Raw genomic sequence first — 7,500 nt, 5'->3', positions numbered from 1 at the left:
AATGAACCATTCTGATCACTTTCTGTTCGATACTGTGTATCTTCTCTGGAGAAACATTTATCAAATTTCTTGCCCATTCTAAAGTGTGTGCAGTTTCTCTATTTGTTACTAAATTGTAAGAGGTTCAGAATATACAGAGAGAGACGGAGGATTCTAGAATCTTATTGTGATGAAATCTAGTCTGTTTTTCTCTTTGGAGTTTGTATTTTGGCCTCAGATATAAGAAGCAGTGCCAAATCCGGGGTTGGTGAACTCTCTTTCTTTCTTTCCTTAAAGTATTTTTACGTGTTCGGACATTGCTTTGCATGGGGTGTGATGGTAAGGATCCGATTTCGTTCTTTTGTTTGTGGATATTCAACTGTTCCAGCAACATTTGCTGATTAGCCTGCTTTTTCTTATTGCATTGTCTTGGCATGCTTGTCAAAAAGCAACTGACCACAAGTGGGGATATGGTTTAGTGATTAATTAGCTGGTCAGGCACACAGAGGGACCAGCATTCAAGATCTCCAGAGCTCATGTATATACTGGGTACGTGTAGTAACCAGTCTAGAATTCCATCCTCAGAAGGTAGAGAAAGGAAACCCTGGGTCAAGTTCTCTGGTGAGATCAGCTGTATTAATGAGTTATGGGTTCATAAGATAGGCCACTTCAAAAGTAATAAGGTGGAGAAGTAGTTGAGGATTCCTGACATCAGCCTCTGGCTTCTAAATGTGTGCACAGACATGAACAAAGGCACACACACATGAGTACAGGCACTCACATACATGTGTGCCAACACACATGTGAACACAAACATAAACATGCATGGATACATACTACATGCACAAACACATGAAAAAAGAAGAAAAAGGAGAAAACAAAAAAATCCCATTAATTGACTATACATGTATTGATTCTATTTATGGACCCTGAGATCTATGCTATGGATCTATATGTTTATTTTTGTGTGAGTACCACAGAGTCTCTATAGTAAATCTTGACACCAGGAAGTGGGAATTTTCATACTTGATTCTGTCTAGAAATCCTTTTTGGCTCCGTTGAGTGCCTTGTGATTCTATAAGAATTTGAAGAGTGACTTGTCAATTTCCATCCTGAAAGGCAGATGCGATTTTGAGAGGGGTTTGCTGAATGTAGACATCTGTTTGCTGGGGACTGCCAGCCTGTTAACAAATGATGGCTAGGCGGGCACCAAACCCTGGGGCTTTTTCTGAGCTGTAAGTGAACACCTTCTTTGCCTGGCAAAAGCAGTGTAGCTCCATGGAATGCTGGGGCGGGCTCGGAAATTACTTCTATTGGAGTCGACCTATTAGGGCACAGCAGCAGCTCCCCCGAGGCCAGTTCTCAGCCACTCCACACACCACGAGGCTTCTATTACTTAGTCCAGCACAGCTTTAAATACCTCCGGGCACCCCCTCCACCGCTTCCTGTGGAATACTATTTCACAGCCTAATAGATCTTCCTAGGGGAATTTTCTCTCTCACTTAGCCACATTTCTTTCTCCATCCAGGCCCACTGTTTCCGCAAGACCATACCATTTCTGGATGGATCGGCCTGCTTGGAGCTCCAGTGTCTCACAGCCTCAGAGGGAACCTTTATCTGAGTTGCTGAGCAAACTCTGGGTACACCAATGAAGGCTTGCTAAGGAGACTCTTGCAAGAGCTACCGACGTGCTCTTCTGCTCCTGAGGTTCAGATGTAGCCAGTGCAAGCAAACACTGAATCTAAGAGGTTCCATGTCAAGAACGTGTGTGTGTGTGTGGGGGGGGGGCTCTGTCATTTGGAATGAATAACTTGCACCCCTTTTATGGTAAATGGAATGAAGCCAGGGCTGCTATGGATATTTTCCCCAGGCTCTAGTAAGAAGGGAAGGTGTCGTATATCAGCTTAGGGACCACTTGGCAAGCTCTGAGCATCTCCAGGGATAAGGAGGGTTCCCAGGTTACTCTGGGGAGAGCCCAGGTATGTCTGTGTGTGACTCAGAGGAGACCCATAAAGCTTGGTCAAGTGTCTTCTTAGCCTGGGCTCTGTGCTGTTGACTTGTCCATATTCAACTTTCTATTCTTGTTGCCTTTAAGAGTTGGGGCTCCACAAGGAGGAGCATCCACAGAGGGGAACAGCCAAGGCTGTGCCGTATGGCATGTACAGCTGTACGGGCTAGAGCCTAGGCTCATTTTGATTCTCTCCAGTATATAACTGAGCCTGGTTTTCTTCACCTGTGAGATGGAGTAGACACATTACAGAGCTTCAGAGACCTGGGTAGGTGACTCGAGGTGGGCAAATCTCACTCCATAAATGTTACATTGCTTCCGTTCTTTCTGCTCCTAGATGGCTGATGAGGGCCATTTCTCCAAGCAATTTAGTAAGGCAACTGTCTGTAGTCCCTCTCCTCCCAGCCTCCTGCCCTGAACTGATAAGTTTTATTAGCAAAGAGGGAAGGGATTTTCGATGACTAAATTTCTTCTGGGCTTTTAGAGAGCTATTGATGGATTTGCCGTGTTCCTCAGCTGGTTATATCCGCCTGCTAGGATGGCCTGGTGTGCTCAGGGATGGGGCTGAGGGTGGCAGAAACCTTGCTAACAGGGGAGCGAGGGCTAGGTGATGTTAGTTTTCTGAAGGGGAAAGCCATACTTTAGGTTTATATACCCTAGGTGCTGGGGAAGCAGTTGGAATTTGCTCAGAAGCCACAGTAGCTGTTTGGTTGATAATAAGTGGCTGGAGACAGGACTGCCTTTGACAGAGTCTCACCTGCCTTTCTGTTCTGCAAAATAGGAAGCAGCTCTGTGCCCTCCCAGGGCTCTGCTGTCCTGCTCTGGGATGGAACTATGTGTGAACGGGGATGGGCATATGATTGGGTGTATATGCCCTTGTAGATATGTATGAATGTGTCTGTATACATATGTATGTTCTTGTCTATGGGAATGTATATGTATATTTGTGTATACGTATGGACTGCATGTTTATGCGTGTATACGTTTACATGGATATTGTATAAGTATGATTTTGTGTGTGTGAATTGGGGGGTACATACTTATGTGTGCATGCAGCCATATGGATATGTGTGAATGTATATGATCACTTGTGGGGACATATGTAAATATGTATACATGTATGTGCAAGTGTGTAAGCATATATGTGGGCAACTGTGTACCTGTTTGGATGCAGTATGAGTTTCAGACGGGATGGACGCTAGAATGTTTTTGGTGTTTATATGCACACATATGTATTTGATGCATATGTATTTGTTTCTACTTCCTTTTGTGCTAGATCAGACACCCTATGGAGTTAAAGCTTCAAGAGTTAGAGGGACACATAGGTGTGTGCCACCCTCAACCAACAGCCCCCACACTGTAGGTGTACTCTGTAGTCTTCTGCCTCACACAGTTGTTGATCTCTTGTCTGCTGACCACAAGAAGACTTCCAGTTTACACTCTTAGCTTATGCTTCCAAGGGTGATCTTTCTCCAGGCTTCAGTCAATGTCAACATTATGGATTCTATCATGGCCTGGCCCAGGCTCTGTCTTCACACTGTACCCACCCTGCCCACCACAGACCAGCAGGTGGTCCTCTGCCTTCCAGGGCCTTGTACTCTCAGGTACCTCATGGGGACCCAGCCACGTGTATAGAGGGAACCAATAAACAGCGTTCTTGGTGACTTAGTGTTTTCATTTGTAAATTGGAGGTAAAAATGTCCCTTGGAGTGCTGGGGAATGGGACAAAGTGACAAGTAACACAGGGAATGATACAAAGTGTGGAACAGCATATCCACCCCACTGTCTGGGGTCTGCAGGCACTGAGATCTTTGAAGGCCCCTAACCTGCCATCAAGGTGGAAAGCAGGCACGGGACTTAGAAGGTCCTGCTTGAAATCTCATTTCCACCCTGGGAGAAGCACTTCACACTGTGGTTTCATCTCCCAAACTGTGGGAGAACACCTAAGTGCCAGGACCAGCCTCACAGAGCATACTGCACCCAGGCTCCACTCAAAACCAGTCAGACAAAGGACATAGCACTGACCAGAGTCTGTGTGTGAGCGTGCGCGTGCATGCACGTGTGTGTGTGTGTGTGTGTGTGTGTGTGTGTGTGTGTGTGTGTGCCTGCCTGCAGGTCCAGGAACTTGGAGCAGATAGTGGTGAGCGAAGCCTAGAGATGGGGCCTGGGAACCTAAATCTGTAGCTGAACCTGCTGGGGGAAGAGAGTGACCCAATGACTAGGTGTGCCATTAGCATTCTCTGCTGCCTACTACACTGTCAGAAGCCTGGTGGCTTAAAACAGTCCTCCCTTGTTAGTGGTGGCTGCTACAGGGTAAGTTCTATGGAGGATTGAACTGGAATCTCCGCTCAGACTGTGTTCTCATCTGGAGGTTCCCGTCTTCCTCATGTCCTTGAAAGATTGTTCTTTGCCATTCTGCAACTGAGCTCACCCTTTATCTTTCTGGCCCCTGGCCAGTCTCAGCACCTAGCAGGAGCCTGTAGGTAGCTTCTTGTCACACGTCCCCCCATGCCACCACTCAACATGGCTGCCTCTTCTTCCTTTTCAAGAAGCACTGTCACCTGAAGAAGTCAGGCCTTCCCAGGCTAACCTCATCTCTCATTTGCCCACACTTCAATTCTGTCTATGAAATCCTTTCACTTTTGCCCCAAATGCCCTCAGGCCACATCACCTACAGCACATCACAGGCTTAGGTTCTACTTGGCTCGGAGGAGGAAGATTCAGCCAGGATTATGCGCCGAGGCTGCTGGGAAGCTGCCATGATTCTGTCAGCAGTTGAGGAAGCTGCCTTGTCTGGCTGTGAGGCCCCGATTGTGAGTTTTCCTGCCTGTTCTTGCACTGGCAAGGCCAGCAGAGCAAATGTGGCTTTTAGGACCTGATGGCTTACAAGGAGCTTCAACTGGACCCAGCTGGGAGGAAACTGTATTGTAACCAGGGCTAAAGAAGCAGTGGTGTATTTCCATAGTGTACCAGAGTACACTATGAAACTTTGAAAGTTCTAGAAGGGAGAGGTTAGAAGCAGGTAAAGTGGAGCCACTGGTAGCATTTTTGAGTCTCCCGCCCATGGAGGAAGAGTGGAAATCATTGGGCCAGAGGCTCTACTAAGCATCAGGCATCAAGCACTTTGGATTCCAAGTGTCATAGTGGCTCAGAGGTTGACCTTGACCAGTCTAATGTCAGAGCACCAGGAAGTTGAGGAGGAACCTGGAGTTTAGACAGAGCTGCTGTGCCTCTCAGCCAGTTGATCTGCTCAGCAAGGCTCTGCCTACTTCAAGATCACTGATTCCTGTTTGCTAAGACATTTTGTTTTCTCCCTGATTGAGAGATGCCAAGTTATGAGGCTGACTTCCAAGACGTGATTCTCCTGTCTCGGTTTGTAAGGATGCTCTGCTCTGCTAGCTCCCAAGCTCTGGATGTCCTCCTGAGAATGGAAGAAACAGGCTCTTCACATCCCAAATAGAACCCAAATGTCAGCCCTACCAGAGCAGAAGCCGAAGCCATGCCCTGTTTGTGGCCACACTGCCAGGTCTAGAGATGCTCTCTCAGATAGTACATGATACTCAATAAATATTTGTTCAGAGGATGAGGGAATAAGCCCTTGACTCAGGGGAAACTTAACTCTAATATCAAAGCGAACTCATCTCTTTGAAAGTACATTCCCACAAAGCACCAGCGGAGCCAGGATGATTCTGCTTGCTTCGATCAACGGTCTTCTTACATGCCTGGGCCGTGAAGGTGAAATGACTCACATTTACAATAATGGCAAGAACATCCGTGCACATGACTCCTCCAAGTCTGAGAGTGAATTAACCCATAACTACTGCAATCAACGCACAGGTGAGGATCGGCATAGACTCGGCTGGTTCTCTAACCCCCACACATGGGGGTGCGGGGCCTGTGCTGGCGCTGGAGCCGGCGTGATTTACGTGGTGGCCTTCATGAAGCAGGCTCGTGGAGGGAGTCCTCCTCCAGGCAGTGATGGTGCTCATTACCATCTCACCTTCATGCTCAAGCAGGAAGCTCTGATTGCAGCCAGAGAGTGACTGGAGGCTGGGCTTCCTCCCCTGCTGGAAGGGGGTGGAAGATGTCTGATGGCATTCTCCACAGCATCCCTTCTGATTAATCAGGCTGCTCCAATCTGTGTGGGAGAATAGCTCCAGGAAGGAGGTCTGCCTGGAGAGTCATTCTGTGCCTCATGCCTGTGCAGGTGAACTCAAAGCACAGGCAGAAGCCCCTGCGAGGACTCTTAGAATGGGGACATTCTTTGTGTAATAAAAGTGACAGACACACTGGGAATTTTACTTCCCAGGGACTCTCAGGAGTCAGAAAACCCAGGGACCAGCTTTTGTGCTTTGCTTTTGAGAGACGTCTTTCTGAGACAAAAATCTCACTAGCTAACCCAGGCTATTTTCTAACTTGTGAACCTCCTAAGTGTTGGGATGACAGTTCTTTCCCATCACATTTGGCATCAAGGTGATTTTATGGAAAGGAAGGCATCTGAGCTTTGGGCTCTCCTGTGCCTGTGTTTGACACTATTTCTACTGCTTATTCGTTCTTGAAATCGGGTGATCTATGAGGCTACGAGTGCTTCATGGCCTGTTGTTGTTGTTGTTGTTGTTGTTGTTGTTCACAGAAACTCTGTAGAACATGACTGGGTTCCTTAGTGGGTTTTGTATGAATGGCACCATACTCCCTCATTGGCCAGACCCCAACAACAGTAACGAAGGGCAGTGTGGCCCTGCTGTGATGTCCGTGCGATCCCAGGCTCATGTGTCGGTAATGTGATTACTCCACACAACCATGGGAGGGTGCCCAGCTTACAAGGTTTGTACCCCACCTTGGTGGGTGAGTTTACACCCCCTCTAATGGGATTTGAGGGCACCAGACAGATCACTATCTCCCGCTTACTATGTGGTGCCCTGTGCCATATTCTAGTGCAGCAAGTGGGGCCTCACCAGGTACATTCCTCCATTGTCATGCTTGCTTACTTCTATGAGCTTAAGAAATAGGCCTCTGTTCCTCCGACTTTACCTAGTCTGTAGCGTTCTGTCACAGTGGCAGACATGGACTAGAGTGTGTCCTACAGAGACTCGTTTAGAATGTTGCCGATGTTAACATGGGCAATCCTACAGAGATAATCTTCCAGGAAAACAGCAATGAACTTGCTAGGGTTTTTGTTGTTGTTGTTGTTGTTTTGGTTTTTTTGGGGGGTTTTGTTTGTTTGTTTGTTTGTTGTTTTTTCGAGACAGGGTTTCTCTGTATAGCCCTGGCTGACCTGGAACTCACTTTGTAGACCAGGCTGGCTTCAAACTCAGAAATCTGCCTGCCTCTGCCTCTCGAGTGCTGGGATTAAAGGCGTGCGCCACCATGCCCAGCTTGAACTTGCTAGTTTTATCAAAAGTTGTGGAATTGCAGAAAGAATCCCATCATCCAGGCCATGCAGAGTCTGAAAGTTCTAGTGTTGTGGCCTTCACAGAGGAGCCAGAACGTGGGGAGGGAAAAGCCACTGGCTA

General features: G+C 47.4%; 1 long non-coding RNA gene across 1 annotated transcript; it reads left to right on the top strand.

Moving 5' to 3' along the window:
* Positions 1-215: 215 nt before the first annotated feature.
* Positions 216-3,648, top strand: LOC110308894. Its single transcript, XR_002379629.1, has 3 exons — positions 216-318; positions 1,508-1,806; positions 3,264-3,648. It is a non-coding gene; the product is annotated as an uncharacterized LOC110308894 (long non-coding RNA).
* The last annotated feature ends 3,852 nt before the right edge of the window (positions 3,649-7,500 follow it).

The sequence above is a fragment of the Mus caroli genome, chromosome 14 (genome assembly GCF_900094665.2).
Source record: "Mus caroli chromosome 14, CAROLI_EIJ_v1.1, whole genome shotgun sequence".
NCBI classification, from domain to species: Eukaryota; Metazoa; Chordata; class Mammalia; order Rodentia; family Muridae; genus Mus; species Mus caroli.
The sequence above is the reverse complement of the archived record's forward strand: the minus strand, read 5'-3'. Positions and strand labels throughout refer to the sequence as shown.